This window comes from Oryctolagus cuniculus, chromosome 14 (assembly GCF_964237555.1).
Source record: "Oryctolagus cuniculus chromosome 14, mOryCun1.1, whole genome shotgun sequence".
In the NCBI taxonomy this organism is placed as follows: domain Eukaryota; kingdom Metazoa; phylum Chordata; class Mammalia; order Lagomorpha; family Leporidae; genus Oryctolagus; species Oryctolagus cuniculus.
In genome coordinates, this window is record NC_091445.1 from 22,851,153 (window position 1) to 22,874,542 (window position 23,390).

The window sequence follows — 23,390 nt, forward strand, 5'->3', positions numbered from 1 at the left end:
AGCAATAGACCATTGGTGCCCCAGAAGTCTCACAATATAGTGTTTCCTCTCCATTCTTCGTGGAATTATCTTCACACAATCCAGAAATGGTTTATGTTCAACTATTACTCACTTAAGTGCAGTATCATAAGAATTCCCAGTCCAAGGTATCATTACATTCTCAAAACTACCTTATTATATTTTTAAACATTTCTTTAAGTGCTTATACAATATATGTACCTACTCCCACCATGAATTGAACACAAGTACTATAAAATATGGAAAATTATTTGCCTGATTTTTTGTTATATTTCTTTCACTTGGAGCAATCTTCAATATGCATAGCCTAGTGCATATTTATTGAATAAATTAATTACTAATCCTGTTCTTCTAGCTTTACTATTAAAGAGGATGTAATTACGTAGTAATAGAAGTCAAGAATACCAGAGGCTTGTGGGCCAATTTTCTGGTTAGCTCACATGAATTACCTCTGGATCAGTTGAAGCAATCTGATTTTCTATCTTGAAATACAGATCTGTGTGCATGTGCCCATGGTAATTTTCTGCTAAAGCTTGGGTTGTGAAAGTACAACTGAGTTAGCTCTTATCTTAATCACAGAAATTTTAGGGGTGAAATCTCTTTGTATTCAAAGTATTAAGGTAATCATTGAAAAGCTATTAAGTCAAGAGGAAGTGTGACCCTGATAATTAAAACTTGAGAGGCAGAAGAATCCCTGTGAGCTTTTGTCATGAATCTTAAATTTTCTGAACATTACTTTCCAAATGCATTCATTTTCCAATATCTGTTAAAACACACATTTGAAGTTGCTTGGGATTTCCCCCTATTATCTGTGAGTTCATTTCTTTTCCTTGGGCATGAAAATGCTCTGTGTCAAATTTCAAGGGAACCACCTTATTATCTATCAAGGCCCATGGCAGAACCGAAGCAATCACACAAGTCATTCCCCAGGTTCCACTCACAGACACTTTGAATCCTATAGTTCTAGTCATCGCGATGCCAATACAGCCTCAAACACTGCAGACTCAGAAGAACACAATGCTTCAACGTGTTTATAGAATACATTTCATGTAGACAGGCATGAAAGGCACAGTTTCATAATCATCTGCCAAAGAGAATCCATCTGTCGGAAGAGAAGAAACTGATATCAAGCAACTTCACATTAAAAACAAAATCTTAATTTGCATTTGTGCACTTCATTTCCTTGAACCCCATTATGAGTGTGCATATAAATGGAAAAGAAAACTTCTTCCTGGTTGTTCTTCAAAATTCTGGCCCAAGGAAGAGACAGCAATAGCTACTCTGCCATCCGCTTTCCCTTGGGTCTGTACCTCTCAGCTGACAGCAATAGAACTGGAAATGCCAGGCTGAGTTCCTAGCTTGTGGCAAATGCTGTATGTGTGAGCAGCAGAAGCATTGTCCCATCTCCTTAGCATTAACTAAACCTGGCTGGGCTTCAAAGAGGAAATGCAGCCTCGTTTCCCAAAAAGAATTCATTTTTTGTAGTTGCTTTCTGATAAAGCTTTTAAATTTCTGCTCAGTCAACTATGGAAGAAACATGTCTCCCAGGAGAAAAAGGAACAGTGCAAATACTCATTGTGGAGCCTATAATAACATTCAAATGTTCAGGCAAACACAAAAAAGTGAAATTGAATTATTTCCTTCACAAAATATTCTTCACTTAGGAATCACTTGTATACATTCTTGCTCATATTCTTTAACAATTATACTCTCAATTTTAGTGTGATTTAATTACACATAGATTTAAAGGTAATGACATTTGCGAAGAGATAAATCTGCACATCCTAAATATAGGCTGACATATATTGAAAAGTATTTGCAAAATTCAATATTTGAAAGCAGTTGGCCGGCGCCGTGGCTCAATAGGCTAATACTCTGCCTGTGGCGCCGGCACACCGAGTTCTAGCTCCAGTCGCGGTGTCGGATTCTGTCTCGGTTGCCCCTCTTCCAGGCCAGCTCTCTGCTGTGACCTGGGAGTGCAGTGGAGGATGGCCCTGGTCCTTGGGCCTTGCACCCCCATGAGAGACCTGGAGAAGCACCTGGCTCCTGGCTTCGGATCAGCGCGATACGCCGGACGTGGCAGCCATTGCAGTGTGAACCAACGGCAAAAAGAAAGACCTTTCTCTCTGTCTCTCTTTCTCACTATCCACTCTGCCTGTCAAAAAAAAAAAAAAAAAGCAGTTAAGCACTACAATATAAATTTCTATTACATTATCAAAAATATTCTAACAAACTACAAATCGTTTACTTGTGAAGATTATAAAGAATTCATTCACTCACTTATTTACAGATATTTGTTGAGTATCTACTTTGTATAGGCAATGTTCTAGTACCATGGTCACAGTAGTAAATAAAACAGAACACTAGCTTTCATGGAGCTTTATCTCAAAGAATATATGTTTTTCTATTTCCTTTTTCTTTTACTGGTTTATTTATTTGAATATTTGAAAGGTAGAGAAGAAGAGAGGGGAGAGATACAAAGAGAGAGAGAGAGAAAGGGAGTCCACAATATCTTGTATCCACTGGTTCACTTCCCAAGTACCCACAAAGCCAGGGGTGGGCCAGGTAGAAGCCAAGAGCCAGAACTCCGTCAGGGTCTCCTACGTGGATGGCAGGCATTCAGATTCTTGAGTCATCACCTGACGCTTCCCAGGGTGCACAATGGCAGGCAGCTGCAGCTGAAGTACAGGTGAAACGCCATCCCCTATCCCAGGCACTCTGCTCTGAGATTCAGGCATCTCCAATGGTGGCTTAGCCCACTGCATCACAACACCCACTTCAGATGTTATTAAAATATGGTATTAGAAGTAGTTTGTTTCACTGAAGACATTACACTTGTTAGAGATTTTTGCATTTTTCCCATAAGAACTTATATGTCCTTCAGGTACATAGTTAAAATTATTCTTTATTCATAAATTAAAATACCCAAGTCTTCAAATCCCCTGGATATTTCTCTAGGTTTCAGTTTGAACGTGCTGACTGAGGAGAGTGGTAGGAAGGTTTATATTTCTAACGCTATCTACCAATTCTTGTTCTGTATTGTTTCCTCTGGTTCAAAGCTCAACTGTTGGGGTAATGGCAACTTCACCCTCACAGCATGCTTATGTGTACTTCCATTACCCTCTTAAGAATAGAATGAAGGACATGGGATTTGATGGCATAGTCTGTCTTTTTGTCCTCAACCATCAACTAACAAGTCTGTTGTGTCTAGCAGTCTTTTCCCACATGGTAAAGATGTTAGATAGGGGCTGGTGCTGTGGGGTAGCAGGTAAAGCTAGTTCGAGTCTCAGCTGCTCCATTTCCTTTCCAGTTGTCTGTTGTGACCTGGGAAAGCAGTATAAGACAGCCCAAGTCCTTGGGAACCTGCACCTGCTTGGGAGACCTGGAAGAAGCTCCAGGCTCCTGGCTTTGGATCAGCCTGGCTCTGGTCATTGCAGTGATTTGGGGAGTGAACCAGCAGATAGAAGACCTCTCTCTCTCTCTCTGCCTCTCTGTAACTCCACCTTTCAAAACAAATAAACAAATCTCCCTTAAAAAAGGCATTAGATAATAGAGGACAGGTCATAATGTAATGTTAAACTGAACATCACCACTACTGACACTGAGGGGTCCTGGCGATCCTTTGCCATGCAGGGTTTCTCCTGGACAGCTCTCTCCTTGGTCCAGTCTGTTACCAGGTTCGTGACATTTTCACTCCCTCAAGTGACACTGAGAATATATTTCAGTTTTTTTTAGGCCCAGAGTTTCAGTGACCTGGTCTTTTCATATCTGAAAACTAAAAACTGCATTTTAAGACGTATTCCCTAATAAAACTCAATCTATTATCTCTTGTCCCCAAATACCAGCACAATGGGTTCTCTAATATAGGTTTTATACTTTTGAAATCACTTCAGAAACACCATCTATAAAAAAGAATCTTAACTGATTTGTCTGAGAATCTATAGTAGGGCTCAATATTTCTTTTGAATGACAAATATCTGTTCTTCTTTTGGAATAGTGTGCTAATAGTTTAGCATTGAGAAATAAAGCAGAGATAGTAGCAAATAAGCACCCCATTAAGCACGGTATATACAGTAAATCATTCCATTCTCATAATGCACATTTTATACCAGATTAAAAGTTAACCAAGAACTAAATAAATATTCTCATGGCCAAAGAATTTATAAGAACGCAACCTGGATCTGATGACAAGTCTTTGGATTCCAGAGCCCATCCTGAACAAATGGTTCTGTTATATTTGACTTCATTACCTTGCAAGAGCAAAAGTGAAAATTTTAGGATTTGAATTTTGTCCCATATAGCTCTAAATGTATTCCTTTTATAGAGTTGTGTGGTCCTACAAAAGACATCATTTTTTTCCTAGTTACATATATTTTCTTTAAATGGTCTTAAATGTCCCTAATGCAATATCCTGTGAAAATAATATTTTTGCATTATGAAAGATTTTGAAGAAAACTTACATGTTACTGAGAAAACTGAAACTTCATATTAATGTTACTTACTCATGTCATTCTCTAAGATTACATGCTGAGACTTCATTTTATAAAATAAGGAAACAGTTTCAATAAATAAAATGAATTTCCCAAGTCCTAGAATTATACTGGTGATAGATAAGTCATAAGATTTTGAGAACTATCAAATCCAGTCTTTTAACTTATCGGACAAAAAGTCATTCAAATATTTTTTTCATTTCAATATAATACTGAAATGAAATAAACATGTATTTTCTATTTTTTCCCTTATAAATCCAAGGAAATCTAGTACTACCTTAAACATCCATCCAAAACCACAGTTTTAAAAACTGTATTCGTTGCATGAGTTGGAATCCATGATCCATGTCGTGTATTTATTTTCTTTTGGTATCAAAGTAATGCTGACCTCATAAAAAGAGTTTGGTCGAATTCCATCCTGTAAAATATTTTGGGATACTATGAAGAATATTGGAGTTATTTCCTCTTGGAATGCTTTGTAGAATTCAGTAGTAAATAAAGTAAATTCAGTAGTAAAGCGATCAGGGCCTGGACTTTTCCTTGATGGAAGACTTTTGATTAGTGCTTCAATCTCATTGCTTTTTGTGAATCTGCTTGGGTTGTCTATATCTTCTTGATTTAATCTTGGTAGGTTACATGAGTCCATGAATTTATCCATTCCTTTGAGATTTTCCAGTTTATCAGTACATAGTTCTTTATAGTAGTTTCTTATTATCATTTGTGTTTCACCAGTGTCAGTTATAATGTCTCCTTTTTCATATCCAATTTTTATTTATTTGACTCTTGGCTCTTTTTTTTTCTTTGTTAGTTTGGCTGGAGGTTTATCTGTTTATCTTCTCAAAAAAACAACTTTTTGTTTCATTGATTTTTTTTTAGTTTCAATTGCATTCATTTCTGCTCCAATCCTTATTATTTCTCACCTACTATTGATTTTGAGTTTGGTTTGTTCTTGTTTTTCTAAGTCTTTAAGATGCATCATTAGGTCTTCTTTGAAGACATTTCTCTTTTTTTAATGTAAGCACTTCATGCTATAAACTTCCCTCTTAATACTGCTTTTATTATTTCCCACAGGCTTTGATGTGTTTTGTATTCATTTTCATTTATTTCATGAAAGTTTTTAATTTCATTTCTAATTTCTTCAATGACCTATTGATCATTAAGTAGCATGTTGTTTAATTTCCAAGTTTTTATGAGTTTTCTATTGTTCTTGTTATTGATTTCCACTTTTATTCCTTTATAGTCTGAGAAGATACATACTGTGATTTCAACCTTTTTAAAGATCTATTAATTTGTTTGAAAGTAAGAGTTACAGAGAGAGAGAGAGAGAGTTAGAGAGAGAGAGAGAGAGACAGACAGATAGATCTTCTATGCACAGTTTACTCCCCAAAAGGCTGCAATTGTGGGAGCTAGGCTGATCCAAAGCAAGGAGCCAGGAGCTTCTTCCGGTTCTCCCACATGGGTGGCAGGGCCTAAACTCCTGGACCATCTTCTGCTGCTTTCCCAGACACATTAGCAGGCTGGATAGGAAGTGGAGCAGCCGGGACTAGAACCAATGCTCAATGGGATGCCAGCACTGCAGGTGGCAGCTTTATCCACTATGAAATAGTACAGGTACTAATTTCAACCTTTTAAAATTTGCTTAGACTTGATTTGTGAACTAGTATCTGGTCTATACTAGAAAATATTCCATCTGTTGATGAGAATAATTTATATATTGATGCCAGTGGGGTGCTGAAGTCAGAAAGACAAATATCACATGTTCTCCTTATATGTGGGAGCTAAATTTTAAACACACATATACACACACCACAAAAAAGAGAAAGGTTTGTATGTATCAATATTGTCAGATCAATGGTTAAGAATTGTATACTACTGTAGTTTTAATCATCTGTGATTACTTTAAAATATACTCTATGGGGCCGGCTCTGTGGCACAGCAGGTTAAGTCGCCACCTGTAGTGCCGGCATCCAATATGGGCACCAGTTTGTGATCCAGCTGCTCCACTTCCAATCCAGCTCTCTGCTATGGCCTGGGAAAGCAGTGGAAGATGGCCAAGTCCTTCAGCCCCTGCACCTGTGTGGGAGACTCGGAAGAAGCTTCTGGCTCCTGGCTTCAGATCGGTTCAGCGCTAATCATTGGGGCCAATTGGGGAGTGAACCAGCAGATGGGAGACCTCTCTCTCTCTCTCTCTCTCTGCCTCTCCTTCTCTCTCTGTGTAACTCTGACTTTCAAATAAATAATAAATCTTTAAAAGCAATAAAATAAAATACACTCTATGAGGTGAAATGGTCATTTCTTCTACTCAATTATTGATTTTTTAAAAATTCACATTTATATCTGATTTTGAAAGCAGGATTTTCAGGTTGAGTTTTATGGGGTAAATTTAAATTGGATAAAAGATTAGCAATCTCTGAGCTAGGTTATGTATATGACATTTCAAAAGTATGCATATATATACATAGTTACTCTTGTGAGAATTTTATATATACATAAAATTGTATTTTAAATACACTTTGAGGAATAACTATTACAGAAATATGTGTTCAAGTGTTCTCAAATTCTGAGACATAAATTATACCATCACCACAGAATGAAACAAATGTCCTCTCCCTTGAACCAGTTTTCTATAAGGAGTTCCCCATATACTTTTCTCTGAAAATCACTATGAAAAATGTGCTGATGCCTTTCTGTTTCATTTCTCAGAATCCCTTTGCCTTTCTTTTTTTGAAAATTTTATTTAAGGAATACAAACTTCATGCATTTAATAAATACAAATTTGGTAAACATGGTGATTCTTCCTCCACCCCTTCCTCCCACTCATACTCCAACCCTTCTTCCACCTTCTTCTCCCTTTCCCATTCTTATTTTTCACAGAGGTAAGTTTTCAGTTAATTTTATACCCACAAGATTAACCCTACACTAAGTAAAGAGTTCCCCAAATGGTATGAAAATAAACAAATGAACAAGGAATAAATTGTTCCACAACAATCCATGTCAAGAGCTGTTCAAAATCATCTCATCTCATGGTGTCAGTTTCACTCCTACAGATTACATTATAGGTATTCTGTTAGTTACCATAGATCAGAGAGATCATATAGTATTTCTCTTTTTGTGACTAGCTTATTTATTAGGTATAATGGTTTCCAGCTGCATCCATTTTATATTGAAAATGACAGGACTTCTCTTTTATTTTTACTGCTGTGTAGTATTCCATAGTGTATAAAGACCATAATTTCTTTCTTTTTTTTTTTGACAGGCAGAGTGGATAGTGAGAGAGAGAGACAGAGAGAAAGGTCTTCCTTTGCTGTTGGTTCACCCTCCAATGGCCGCCACGGCTGGTGCACCATGCTGATCCAAAGCCAGGAGCCAGGTGCTTCTCCTGGTCTCCCTTGGGGTGCAGGGCCCAAGCACTCGGGCCATCCTCCACTGCACTCCCAGGCCATAGCAGAGAGCTGCCTGGAAGAGGGACAACCAGGACAGAATCCGGTGCCCCAACCGGGACTAGTACCTGGTGTGCTGGCGCCACAGGTGGAGGATTAGCCTATTGAGCTGCGGCACTGACCCAAAGGCCATAATTTCTTTATACAGTCTTCAGTTGATGGACATCTGGGTTGATTCCGTATCTTAGCTATTGTAAATTGAACGTAAATGAACATGGGCTACACATCACTCTTTCATATGCTGATTACATTTCCTTTGGATACATTCCCAGGAGTGAGATGGCTGGGTCATGTGGTAGGCCTATAGTCAGCTTTCTGAAGTATCTTCATACTGTCTTTTGCAATGGCTGTACCACTTTATATTCCTATCAAGAGTGGATTAGGGTACCCTTCACCCCATATCCGTGCCAGCATTTGATGTATGTTGATTTCTGTATGAGCACCATTCTAACAGGATTGAGATGAAACTTCATTGTGGTTTTTATTTCAATGACAGCTAGCCATCCTGAGCATTTTCACAAGTGTCTGTTGGCCATTTGGATTTCCTCTCTAGAAAAATATCTGTTCAGGTCCTTTGTCCATTTCTTAACTAGGTTATTTGTTTCATTGTTGTTGAGTTTCTTGAGCTCTTTACAGATTCTGAATATTAATCCTCTATCACTTGCATACTTTGCAAGTATTTTCTCCCATTCTGCCAGTTGCTTCTTTACTTTGCTGAGTGTTTCTTTTTCAGTGCAAACACTTCTTAGCTTGATGTAATCCCATTTGTTAATTTTGGCTTTGATGGCCTCTACTTCAAGTTTTTTTTTTTTTTTTCCTAGATGATCTTTCTGATGTCTTGTTGGATTTGATAGACCAGTCTTTTCTTGAGGATTGTTGTGGCTATGTTCATCATAGAACATATTGGTCTATAATTCTCTTTTTCTGTGCTTCTTTTTCTGGTTTAGGAATTAAGGTAATGCTGGTTTTGTGGAAGGAGTTTGGGAGGATACCTTCCCTTTACATTGCTTTGAGTATTTTGAGAAGAATTGGAACTAGTTCTTCTTTAAATGTTTGGTAGAATTCAGCTGTGAAGCTTTCAGGCCCTGGGCTTTTCTTTATTGGCAGGGTCTTCATTACTGATTCAACATCATCTGGATTATTGGTCAGTTCAGGTGCTCTGTCTTCATGACATAACTTTGGTAGATTGCATGTGTCCAGGAATTTATCCATTTCTTCTAGGTTTCCCAATTTTTTGGCATTCAGCTCTTTGTAGTAATTCCTGATGATTCTTTTTATTTCTGTGGTATCTGTTGCTACATTTCCTTTTTCATCTATGATTTTATTGATCTGGGTCTTCTCCATCTTTTTTTTCTTTTTTGGTTAGATAGACTAATGGTGAGTAAATTTCAAAAAAATAAGTGTTCATTTAATTGATATTTTGTATTTTTTCAGTGTCAATTTTGTTTATTCCTCCTCTAATTTTAATTATTTCTTTCCTCCTAATAATTTGGGGTTTGGTTTGCTGTTTTCTCCTAGGTCCTTGAGATGCATTGACAGCTCATTTATTTGGTGACTTTCCAGTTTGTTGATGTAGGCACCAATTGCTGTAAACTTCCCTCTTAACACTGCTTTCACCATATTCTATAAGTTTTGATATGACATATTGTTATTTTCATTCATTTCTAGAATTTTTTTATTTCTCCTTTGATTTCTTCTATGAGCTACTGTTCATTTAGGAGCATGTTGTTCAGTCTCCATGAGTTTGCATATGATCTAGAGATTCTTCAGTTGTTGATTTCAAGCTTCAGTCCATTGTGATCAGAGAAAGTGCATGGTATGATTTTGATTTTTTTTTAATTTGCTGAGATTTGCTTTATGGCCTAGTTTATGGCCTATCCTAGAGAAAGCTCTGTACTCTGCTAAAAATGTATATTCTGCAACTGTGTGGTGAAAATCTGTTGATATCAATTAGGTCGATTTGGTCCATAGTGTCAATTAGCTCTGTTGTTTCTTTGTTGATTTCTGTCTGGTTGATCTATCCAGTGATGAAAGTGGGGTGTTGAAGTCTATGTTACTACTGTATTGGAGTCTAAGTCTCCATTTAGTTCTATTAACAGTTTTATTTAAATATCCATGTGGCCTGTAATTGAGTGTGTATACATTTATTATAGTCACATCTTCCTGTTGTATTGATTCCTTATTCATTATATAGTGCCCTTCTCTGTCTCTTTTAACAGTTTTTGTTTAAAAGTCTATTTTTTTCTGATATTAGAATGGCTATACCTGCCCTTTTTTTCTTTCCATTAGCATGGAATAACTTTTTCTATGCTTTCACTTTCAGCCTATGTGTATCTTTGTTGGTGAGATGTGTTTCTTGTAGGCAGCAAATAGATGGGTCTTGTTTTTTAATCCATTCTGCCAGTCTATCCGTTTTAACTGGAAAGTTGAGGCCATTTATGTTCAAGGTAACTATTGATAAGTAACTATATGACCTTACCATTTTTCTGTGAATATTCCTATCCTATCCTATCATATACTTTGTATTTCTTTTTACTTTCTCTAGGGGATTTTGTGCCTTCACATTCTTTCATGATGATTGCTTTCTTTCTGTGTTTCCATGCGTCACACATCTTTTAACATCTTTTGTAAGCCTGGATGAGTGGTGACGAATTCTTTCAATTTCTGTTTGTTATAAAAGGTCTTTATTTCACCTTCATTCATAAGTGAGTGCTTTGCAGAGTAAAATATTCTGGATTGAAAGGTGTTTTTTTTTTTTCTCTTAAAACTTGAACTAGATCTTACCATTGTCTTCTAGCCTGTAGGGTTTCAGATGAGAAGTCAGCTATGCATCTATTGGAGATCCTCTGAAAGTAATCTGAAATTTCTCTCAAGCATATTTTAGAATTTTTCTTTATGCATTACTGTGGAAAGTTTGACTACAATGTGTCATGGTGACCATCTGTTCTGGTCATGTCTGTTAGGAGTTTTAGTGTTTCCTGTACTTGGTCATTCCTTTCTTTCTCCAAATTAGGGAAGTTTTCTATAATTATTTTGCTAAGTAGGCCTTCTAGTCACTTCTCTCTTTCAACACCTTCAAGTGCTCCTAAGAGTCATATGTTGGGTTAGTTGATACTATATCATATATCTCCAACTCTGTTTTTATGTTTTCTAATTTCTTCTTGTTGTTTTTGCTCTGATTGTAAAATTTCCAGAGATTTGTCTTTTAGCTCAGATATTCTTTCTTCTGCCTCATCAACTCTGTGGTTAAGGCTTTTCATTGCATTTTTAATTTGATCTATTGAATTCTTCATTTCTAATATTTCATTTTGATTTCTCTTTAAAATCTCAATTTCATGGGAAAATTTTCATTCATAACAGGTACGGTTATCTTTGGTTTGTGGATTTCCTTCTGATTGTGTTTGAATAATCATATAATCAGTTTTTTGATTTTCATTTCTGGCATTTCCTCAATTTCTTCATCTTTATATTCTGATATTGAAATGTTGTGTTCTTGGCCAGCGCTGCGGCTCACTAGGCTAATTTTCCACCTTGCGGCGCTGGCACACCAGGTTCTAGTCCTGATCAGGGCGCTGGATTCTGTCCCGGTTGCCCCTCTTCCAGGCCAGCTCTCTGCTGTGGCCAGGGAGTGCAGTGGAGGATGGCCCAAGTACTTGGGCCCTGCACCCCATGGGAGACCAGGAGAAGTACCTGGCTCCTGCCATTGGATCAGCACGGTGCACCGGCTGCAGCGTGCTGGCCGCGGCGGACATTGGAGGGTGAACCAACGGCAAAGGAAGACCTTTCTCTCTGTCTCTCTCTCTCGCTGTCCACTCTGCCTGTCAAAAAAAAAAAAAAAAAAGAAAGAAAGAAAGAAAGCAAGAAAGGAAGAAAGAAAGAAAGAAAAGAAATGTTGTGATCTTTTGGGGGGGAGGGGTTCATGGTGTTTTCCTTTTTCTTGTAGAATTAAATTTTTTTCCTCTGCCGGCTTTTATCTTTGAGATATGCTTCTGTGGCTTACTGGAATGTCTGTACTAACAGTGATTACTAAGAAGCATGTGGTGGGTGTGTCCAGGGAGCTCTGGAGAGTGCTCTAGGGTGGGGTAAGTGTCCAGGATAACACTCAAGTTGGGTGTTGTAGCTCTCCTCTGGTTAACAGGATGGAGAGGGATAGTCACCTCTGTTGGTGTGATCAACCCCTCATCTTCTCTCCTCCAAGCTGAGGATTGCCCAGTTGTCAGTCCCCAGTGTGTTCAACACTCATCCACACAACTGTACGAACCACACACGTGATCTTCACAGTCATCTCTGTGAACATGGCTCCCTCTGCTGTGAGCTGCTCTATGCAATCAAGGAGCTCTGGGAGTATACACCAGCACTCAGTGATTGCTCAGAAACCCCAGTTACGCTCTGCCTCCTCTCACACAGTCACAATATTTTCTCAGTGTCAGCACCCAGGGAGCTCTCAGTCAAGGAGTGCAAGAGGGACTACTCCACCCGCTAGCCCGTCCAGTGCTGCGAGAGCAGGAAGACTGAGGTGTTCCCAGAGCTGCTGTTTGTGTGTGTTCCACCCCACTGGATTGAGCCCAATCCTCTCAGCCAGGCTCAAAATCAGTGGGTGTGGGGAGCAACCCGGACTGGACTGAGTTACTGGAATTAAGACTTATTCTATGCATCTGCTCTCCCACAATATGGCGCTGGGAGAGGAGAAAACAGCTTCTACGCAGCTGCCTCTTGCCAACTTGAGTGATGACCTCCAGGAGCTGATCCTGCTCCTGATTGGAGGAGAGCAGCGTACTCGGCGTGTGGGCAGCCGAGTTGGGATTGGTGGAGGAGGACTATAAAGGAGGAGAGAGACGGCATGCACCAGGAACATCTAAGGGGAACATCTAAGAGGAACACCTGTGCAGCCCCCGAGAGAGCCGGCCGGCAATGTGCCGCTCCCCCGCGGAAGTGGGGAATGTGGCAGGGGGAACCGCCCTTCCACGGAGGTGGAAGGGTCGGTAGCCAACCCGGGAAAAACCAGCAGCAAACCCGGGGAGGGCCGAGCAGACAAAAGAACAGCGCAGGGTCCTGTGTCGTTCCTCCACGAAGACGGGGAGCGACAGTGGGGAACATGGGTTTTTCTCTCTGGTAAAATCTCTGGGCCACAGGCATGCACAATACTCATGGGCCACAAGCCTGCTGGCTTCACAATTGTGTTTGAGACATAGGAGAGTCCACAGGAATGGCTCTCCCTCCCCACCAGTTGCCCAGTTGCTGGTGGATGCAGCTGCTGTAGTGGAGACCGTCCCCGCTCGTTGCTTTTGAACTGGTGTTGTTGCCCCTGTTGACTAGGTGGAGTGTCCCTGAGAGTTGCTGGATGTGCGCACAAGAGCTGGAGCAGCTGCTACTTGCTTATGCTCCAAAAATGGCAGCAGCCCTTCCACAGTTGGCCACAGGTTGCTGATGAAGAGGGAGAAGGGGAGAGAGAGATGCATTGCTTTCCCCCCAAATCATCCCCTGGGTGAGCAGTTGCCGCACTGCCCCGAGGATCCAGGCTGGACTCAAAAACGGTGGAGTCCACAAGGCTCTCCCTCCAGCTATATCAATAGTGGTGTGAGTCCTTGACCTTCGATCTCACTTGATTTGCCAGGGTGGGCACTTTTGCACCTTCCACACAAGTCTGGGCCATTTCTACTGCTCTAACAGGACTTCCCACTGCAGTTTCCCCTGCAGCTTTACCCTGAGACTGTGCTTTCTCCACTTCTTTTCTATTGATTTCACTTAGCCTAGATCAGACCGCCCTTTTGCTATGCTGCCATCTTGGAACCCCTCCCTCCCACTCAATTATTGTTTATCACTGTTACCTATGTTCCTTCCAAACTAGAATCTTTTTGCTTTTTATTCGTTAAACTTCTTTCCCAGGGAAGTATTAAGCCTTTTTTACTGTAATGTAAATTTAAATTCTGTTATCTCAAAAACTCAGTAAAAAGTAAAGAAAAGAAGGAAACAGGGTGGGAGACAGAGAGAAGGGGAAAAGGGAATATCATTATGTTCCTAGAATTCAGTCTACAAATCACACTGAATCTGTTAAAAACTAATTAAAAATTAAAATGACAACCTAAACAAACAAGCAAAAGAATCCATGACCCATGGGTTAGAGGTGGGATCACAAAGATGTGCAGAAAAATTAAACTACTGTTATATTTTGCATAATAGGAGCAAGAGTTTACCCACTTTTCCCTGGAAATTTCTCAGACAAAACTGTAGACAAAACAAGGCTTTTCATTAAGCTCCATGTGTTTCCTTCACTTTTGTGAGAGCAACATCACCATTCAATGTTGGCGTAAGGTATACATGTGCCATCCCATAAAGTATTTCCTTCTTTGGATTATGTACCATACTCGGACCCTTCTGAATTCTATTGCTGTTTGTCAATACCTAGCCTTCCTTTAATAGAATTGATATATTATTTGATATACTACTTGTGTTTAAGAGATTATTTTCTATTAATAACAATACATTTTGCATTTAACATATTCTTGGCAGTGATATATTAAAAACATAATCTTTAACCTAAGAAATGAGCTTAAAAAATAAACAAAGAATTCACTGACAAAAAATGGGAATTATAAACCTCATGACAAATTTGTGAAATGTGCACTTTGGGAAAAATGTTTGATGATTCAACACACTCCAGACAGCTGCAAGCCCATCTTTGATTAGATTTTTCTCTGCTCCAAAGAAGACAATAACAAGCCAGAAAAAATCTTTTCTAAGATCATTGTTCCTGAAAAATTATGCTTGAAAATGGCAAGAAATGGAGGTTTTCTGTAGGTTCTATTCTAGCTGGAACAGAAATTCTCTAGAGCATTAATGTTCATCCCATTGCCCAAAACTGAGTTCTTAAATAGTAATCTGAAGGAATAAATATGTGTGTGAGAGAGAGACAGAGAGAGATGGGAGCAAAGGGAGCATATAAGACCATGAAGTGTAATTAATAAAATAATATTTTAATATGGTATATTTAAGTGAGGTTTTCAGAAATTATTTTTTATGATTTATATATTTATTTGAGAGGCAGAGTTTAAGTGATACAGAGAGGGAGGGAGGAAGGGAGGAAGAAAGAGAGACAGAGGGAGAGAGAGAGATGAGTATCTTTCATCTACTGGTTCACTCCCTAAATGACCACAACTGCTAGTGCTGGGCCAGGCCAAAACCAAGGGCCTAGAGCTTGTTCCAGGTCTCCCCTGTAGATGCAAGAGTCCAAGGACCTGGGCCATCTTCCACTGCTTTCCCAGGTCATTAGCAGAGAGCTATATCAGAAGTGGAGCAGCTGGGACTTGAACTGGTACTCATATGGGATGGTGGCACTGCAGACAGCTGCTAAATCTGATATACTACAGTGCCAGCCCCTAGAAAATATTTGAGCTTACTTTTTTTAGCATACTTCATTTAGAAGGTGCCGATTTTATATAAATAAGAATTTCTATTTTTCTTTGTTTTTGGAAAACATATATGATTCATTTGAAAGGCAGAGTGATAGAAAGAAAGTGATAGAAAGGTAGAAGAAACACATGGTGGAGGAAGGCAGAGAGAGAGAGAGGGAGAGAGAGAGATCTTTAATCTGCAGTTTCACTCCACAAATGGCTTCAATGACCAGGATTGGGCCGGGCCAAATCCAGGAGCTTGGAACTCCACCTGGGTCTCCCACAAGGGTTGCTGAGACCCAAGCACTTGTGCCACTGAACAATGCTTTCTCAGGCATTTTAGCAGGGAACTGGATCTGAAGTGGAGCAGCCAGGACATGAAGCAACACTCATGAGATGCTGGCATCTCCATCAGCATATTAACCTAGCTTGTATTTATTTATTTTGAAAAAGTTTAGGAAAGTATATTATATCATGGTATTAGAAATGCTTAGTCTCAAAGTTTTCAAAAATTTTTCCAGAACATACAAATACAAATTTGTATTTCACAAATACCAAATTTCACATTTGTATTGATCATCAACTACTATGGAAAACATTTTAATATCTCAATTCTAAATCTGTCACTTGAATTTACTCAGTACTGAATTTAATCTATGAGAAGGCAGGAAAAACAGCTACTATTTCAGGGTCCAGTGCTGATTCCCATTTTCTAATGGAGTTACAAGGCAATAAGCTTATTTAGACAATAATTTCGTCATCTGCTCACTGAGATTTGGATTCACTCACCTAATATTCTTTGCTAAATTTAGGCTAAAATCTATTCTTCCTTTTTTATGGTAATAACTCCCTAACATTAGCTAGACATATGGCTACTCAAAATAAAGACTGTATCTGGCAGCCTCTTTTATAGCATGATGTTGCCATATTATTAAATTCTAGCCATAAAATGTATTTGAAAGTGGTGTGTATAACTTCAGAACAGTATATTGAAATAAAAAAGGCTTTTCCCTTTCCTTTAATGCCCTCCATCCTGCTGCCTATAACTGGCCCAGGATTAATTCTTATAAATTGTGAGGACAATAAAGGCTTTGTGTTACAACATCTAGGTCTAGTGCCTCATCTAAGTAAGATTCTATTTTGAGGGGTGGGCATTTGGCTTAGCAGTTGGATGCCAGTTTCAGGTGTCTGCTTCCTGCATCAAAATTACTGGGTTAGATCCTTGGCTCCAGCTCCTGCTTCTTGCTTCTTGCTTCTTGCTAATGCACACCCTCAGATGCAGTGGTGATTATTCAAGAGGTCGGGTACCTACTACACATATGGAAAATCCTGAATGAGCTCCCAGCTTACCCCTCCCAAACTGGCTGCTGTGAACAGATGCAGACTGAACCAGTGGGTGAGAGGTCACTCACTCTCCCTCAAATAAATAAAAACATTTAAAAAGCAATGGTATTTTTGCAAATAAAAAATGTGACATATTCTTTATTTTTTACTAAGACTGAATAAACCTGGGAAAGCAGTAAAAGATGGCCCAAGTGCTTGGGCCCCTGCACCCGTGTTGGAGACCCCAAGGAAGCTCCTGGCTCCTGGCTTCGGATAGGCGCAGCTCCAGCCGATGCGGTCATCTGGGGAGTGAACCAGCGGAAGGAGGACCTCTCTCTCTGTCTCTGCTTCTCACTGTCTGTAACTCTACCTCTCAAATAAATAAATAAAATATTTTTAAAAAAGACTGAATAAAAACGTATTAGGTTTATGATATATATTTCTATAGCACAATAAATGCTGGTGAGGATGTGGGGAAAAAGGTATCCTAATCCACTATTGGTGGAATGTAAACTGGTGCAGCCATTGTGGAAGATAGTATAGAGATACCTTGGACAGCTGAACATAGATATACCGTGTGTCCCAGTAATCCCACTCCTGGGAATTTACCAAAAAAATGAAATCAGCATATGAAAGTGGAAACTGTATCCCATGTCCATTGCAGTTCAATTCACAATAGCTAAGATATGTAATCAACCCAGATATCCATCAACTGATGAGTAGATAAAGACATTATGGCATATAAACACTGTAGAATACTACTCAGCCATAAAAAAGAAATCTCATCTTGTAACAAAATGGTGCTACTGGAAACCAATGTATCAAGTGAAATAAGCCAGTCCCCAAAAGACAGATACCATATGCTTTCCCAGATCTGTGGTAACTAATAGAGTACCTAAAATATAATATATAAGAGTGAAATTTACATTTTGAGATTTGATGATAATTTACAGCCCTTGTCTCCACTGTTGAGGGACAATGTTTTTTTCTTCATAATATTTGTTGAACTCTTTACTTAGTGTAGAGTTAACCTTATGAGTATAAAGTAAACTGAAAATAGATCTTTGAAAAAATTAAGAATGGGAATAGGAGAGGAAAGAGGAAGAAGGATGGGAGCATAGGTGGGAAGAAGGGTAGGGTGGGATGTATCAGTATGTTCCTAAATCTGTATATATGACATACAGGAAATTTGTATGCCTTAACTAAAATTTTTTTAAAATATTTTTGGGTTTATAATTCTTACTGCTTTCATTAAAATGGACTTTGTCTATAACAAAGAATTTTTGAAATAGGAACTGACTACACTTCTCTATGAATCGTTGCTGGTATGGAAAGATACATTACAAGTTCTGATGTCAGTTCATCAGCCACAGACTAAGGTAGTGCTCCTCAAATGTCAGAGTGTTTACTAATTTTCTGGGGAGTGGGTAAAATTCTCATTTAATGATTCTGGGCTGCATTATATAACTGTGTTTCTAACAAATTCCCATGTGATGCCAATGCTTCTAGTCCAAAACACACATTGAGAACCAGTGCTTTGAGGTACTCTGTAGAAGTGTGGTGAGCACACCAGCTCTGATTCCATTCAAAATCCTCTTTCTTGTCTCCCAGATGAACTTGAACATCTCAGTGTAAGATCTCTTAACTCATTTTCTTTGTGATTGTGTCTGATTTTCTTATTAATTACCAAACATGTTTCATACATGGATTTTATCATTGACTTCTATCTGGGTGGGCCACTGTAAGTTGTGTATTTCTCCTGTCGGGGCTATATCTCTTCCTCAGCTGTCCTCAAGGATACTAGTATATCTTCACCTCCATTGTTTTTCCATTTCAGTAAAATCATGTAAAACATCAAATTAAGATGTGGATGTGTTCCCGGAGAATGGCAGGGTCCTTGTCTTCGCACAAGAAAGCATTCAGGCGTGAGACAGATTAGTGGAAAGCAAAATAGCAAGGTTTATTAGGGAAGGGACATCCATAAGAACAGAAGAACAGATGGGCACCTCTCCAGACAGAACCTGAGAGAGTGTCCAGTCGCTCAGACTGGGGGAGGGTGAGGTTACATGGTTGAGTGGAGAGAGTACACCTGGGCGACTCAGCAGAGAGGCAGAGGCCTGAGCGTGCAGCCCGGATGAGGCCAGGGGTTTTTAAGGGGATGGGTCTTGCCTTCCTGCCTCTGCTTCTCCTGGAACAAAGGACTTTTTGGATGTAAATATGAAAAATTCTTATCTGAGTTTTCCCCCTGAAGTTATCAGACAGGAGGAAGCCTGGCTTGCATGACCCAAGTGAGAGGCAGGATGGGCAGGACCCCCTGGAAGATCCAGAGGATGTTTGAAGTGCAGATACTGGGCTGCACCCTGGAAGGTTATCAGGCAGAAGAGGAAGGGGCAGGACTCCCACCTGGATAATTTTACTGGAAGGTTATAGGGGTGGCTTTGAGATGCATATGCTGGACCTAGATGTTAACTCTTTAAGCCTTTGTCGCACACACATAAGCTCATATCTGACTTCCTAAAAGATGTATATTTTAAAAATTTCTTTGTTCTAACAAAGCATGATGTCTTTGTACCTAATAATGTTCAATTAATAGATCAAAATGAGAATTCCCTTTTGTATCTTCATATCTTCCATAGCTTGGATATGCTATTTAAAAAAAAAAAAAAAAGATCTACTTCTTTATCATTGGGAAGTCAGAGTTACAGAAAGAGAGAGAGAGAGAGACAGAGAGAGAGAGAGAGACAGACAGACAGAGGATGTTCCATTTGCTGGTTTACTCCCGGCAATGGCCAGAACTGGGCCAGGCTGCAGCCAGGAGCCAGAAGTCAATAGCTTCATCCAGGTCTCCCATGTGTGAAGAAAGGGTCCCAAGCACTTGGGCCATTTTTGGCTGCTTTCCCAGAGCATTACAGGGAGCTCTACCAGAAGTGAAGTAGACAGAACAGGAATTGGTGCCCAGAAGCGAAGCAGATGGGACAGGAATTGGTACCCATATGGGATTGCTGTCTCTTCAAAATGTTAATTAAAAATACATTATTAAGAAAGACAGCTGGAAAGAAAGACAGCTGGAAAGAAAGACAGCTGGAAAGAAAGACAGCTGGAAAGAAAGACAGCTGGAAAGAAAGAAAGAAAGAAAGAAAGAAAGAAAGAAAGAAAGAAAGAAAGAAAGAAAGAAAGAAAGAAAGAAAGAAAGAAAGAGGGAAGGAAGGAAGGAAGGAAGGAAGGAAGGAAGGAAGGAAAGAAAGAAAGAAAGAAAGAAAGAAAGAAAGAAAGAAAGAAAGAAAGAAAGAAAGAAAGAAAGAAAGAAAGAAAGAAAGAAAGACCTGCGCCGTGGCTCACTAGGCTAATCCTCCGCCTTGTGGCGCCGGCACACCAGGTTCTAGTCCCAGTCGGGGCGCTGGATTCTGTCCCGGGTGCCCCTCTTCCAGGTCAGCTCTCTGCTGTGGCCAGGGAGTGCAGTGGAGGATGGCCCAAGTCCTTGGGCCCTGCACCCTATGGGAGACCAGGATAAGTACCTGGCTCCTGCCATCGGATCAGTGTGGTGAGCCGGCCGCAGCGTGTCAGCCACGGCGGCCATTGGAGGGTGAACCAACGGCAAAGGAAGACCTTTCTCTCTGTCTTTCTCTCTCACTGTCCACTCTGCCTGTCAAAAAAAAAAAAAAGTTAAATTAAAAAAAATAAAAAGAAAGAAAGAAAGAAGAAATAGAGAAAAAGAGAGAGAGGGAATATGTATATATATAATATATATATTTAAAATTATATCTATGAACTACATCAAATGTATTCTCTTTGTACTAATATCACATTATCATGAACAAATATAGTATCAGAAAAAATGTATCTAAATGGTAGAGTTTCTTCAAAAAATGTTTATTCTTCAAGAAACTTTTTAAAAATGAATCCAACACTGAAAGAAATTGCATGCAACTGAAATAAAAGCCCCAAACAGAATCTTATTCTTATCTGGTAGTAAACCAAACAGCTCATTAGTGGAAACACCACTATAATAACTTTTTTTTTATACATCAATTATGTGCAGAAGATAATTTTACTAATAGTATATCCTTTTATATGTTTTCCATGGAAATCTATTGTAGAATCCATGCCAAAATAATTATGTGCTTATATATTTCAATTTCAATAGCTACTTATAAAAATAGAATCATTTCTTCTGTGTAAGCATAGATTTGGCAGATTTTCCTTATTTTTCAGAATTCCACATGAGAAGACTAAAAAAAGGATAGCTATGAATTTGAGTTAGGTACGCATAGCATTTAGCATTACATGGGAGATGTCACAGAAATATACTCAATATTTTTATATTAAAATGCTATTTTTCCACTAGTTATATCATAAATAGAAATAGTTTATCAAGCTTCCAGGAGTCTAGAATTTCCCAAGTGCCAAATACATTGAATTACTAGGGTGTAATTTCTTTTTGTGTTTTCTGGATTTCAAATGACACTGTACTGGCAGCAAACAAAGCTGAACCAAATTAGCACTAAACAATGGAGACAAATGAAGCTGGGATCTTAGCCCGGGGGATCTTGCCAGAGGAGAACAGTTTCTCTCCCCATTTCTAAATGCATTCTATTTTCAGAGAATAAAATGGTTCTCCTATTCCACACTAGTAGAAAGGAGACTGAATTCAGAGAAAATTCAAATGCTATTGAAGAGAAATGCTAATTATAATTCTCAGCATTTATATAATAAATAGTGTAAGTGGATCTCAGAGTACTATGATTAAAGTTGCTATTTTCTCAATTTAGCAATATAAAATTTAGATGCAAGGTGGCAAAAAATCTTGTAAGATAAACCAGCATTTGTGGACAGTATCATTACTAGAAATCAAAATATTGATTATTAGGTATAGAATAGCTTGGGGTTCCGGCCTTTTGTACCCCCAGAAAAGGAGAGATGGAAAAAGGAGACAGAGGCCAGACAGGTGATGGACTGTTTTTTATCCAGTTAAGTAGGGAATTTGCCACTAGGTTGGGGGGTGAGGAGGTGTGTGTGTGGTGGGGTAGAAGGCAGCTGGTGGAAGGTTAGGGGCTGTTTGAAGCCTCAGGGAACTTTCCTCTTATCTGTTTCATAGCTGCCTTGTGCAACTTATCTGCTTTCCATTTGCATTGCAAGGAGTTGAGAAAGGTCTGGTTAGGCACTCAACAAAAGGGAAGAAATGGGGGTGGGGGGTTGAGGGGGTGCAACATGTCCTTTATTGGTTATGTATGATTGCTCCGCTATAGAATGAATGAACCTCATAGACATCCCACCACCCACTGGACTAATGATGGCAGTTTCAAAGCTAAAAAGAACTCTGAGATATGCTTCAACACTTGATTTTACAACTGAGAGAACAGAAAACCAATATTGTTAAACTACTTGTTTTCAGTCACCACTTGGTAGAATTGGCAATCTCATGTATACATACTGCTACTTAAAGAGACAGATTCTTATGTCCATTTAGAGACCAGATATCATTAACTAATGTTCAGTGGAAACAATGGGGATTTTCTTACGTCTCTATACTATATAAGTTACATTTTATAAATATATGAAATTTCTCATTTTAAAATCTCCACAGAAGACCATTATCCATCAAGTTATCTGAAAGAGAAAGAGTATATTATTTGAGAAATTTGGAGTATTTGGGAAACAAGGAATAGGCTGGCTGAAAATAATGAATTTGGTGTTTGACATGTTAGGTATTACCTGTCAATAAAACAGCAATTGCTTGATTGCATAGTGAGGAAGAAAAATATTCTCTATGGATTAAAAGCAATGAATTTAACATGTTACAGTATTTTTTAAAAGAATCAGCACATTTCCCAATATAGTACTGTTAGGTAGGAAGTCAGATATGAGCTTATGTGTGTGTAACAGGCCTAAAGAGAAGACATCTATGTCCAGCATATGCATCTGAATCTCAAAGTCATCCTGATAATGTTTCAGGGGCAGCCCAGAATTCACATTCTGCCCTGCCTCCTTCTACCTGATAACCTGCCAGGTGGAGGTCCCCACCCCTTCTGCCTGACAAATCTTCCACAATCTCCCAGATGCAGCCCAGTATCTGCATTTCAAACACCCTGCTCTGGATCCCCATTCTCTAGGGGGTCCCCGCTCAGCTCACCCTTCCTCTAAACCCAGGATGGGCCAGCTAGTCTTCCTCCTGTCTGATACCTTCAAGGGAAAACTCAGGAGCTTGTTAATATTTACATCCATAAAATCCTTTGTTTCAGGTGGAGATGTGTGAAGACAAAGACCCATCTCCTTAAAAACCCCTGGCTTCAACTGGACTGCGCGCTCAGCACTCTGCCTCTCTGCTGAGCCACCCGCCTGACCTGGTCAGGTGCAATCTTTCCATTCAACCATGTAACATAGCCCCCACCCCCACCCCAATCTGAGCGACTGAGCACTCTCTCAGGTCCTTTCTGGAGAGGTGCCCATCCATTCTTACGGATGTCCCTTCCCTAATAAACCTTGCTATTTTACTTTTCCACTACTCTCTGTCTCATGCCTGAATTCTTTCTTGCGCGAAGACAAGAACCCTGCCATTCACCGGTAATAATACCAAAAACAAACTAAATGTGAGAATATGCTTCAAAAGTAGTGACAGTATTTTGATATTGAGAGCTAAAACATAAGGTGTTTTTATGTTAACAATAGTTGGTTTCATTAGAAAATAAAATTTGGAAAAGTAGATTGAAGATTGGTTATACAAAATCAAA

At 39.2% G+C, this 23,390-nt stretch overlaps 1 long non-coding RNA gene across 4 annotated transcripts in view; it reads right to left on the reverse strand.

Moving 5' to 3' along the window:
* Window positions 1-1,031: 1,031 nt before the first annotated feature.
* LOC127492774 (uncharacterized) overlaps window positions 1,032-23,390 on the reverse strand; it is a 182,790-nt gene continuing 160,431 nt past the window's right edge. For all 4 annotated transcript variants that reach the window (XR_007922530.2, XR_007922531.2, XR_007922529.2 and 1 more), the window contains one exon: window positions 1,032-2,173. This is a non-coding gene — a long non-coding RNA (uncharacterized lncRNA). The remainder of the gene's footprint in view (window positions 2,174-23,390) is intronic.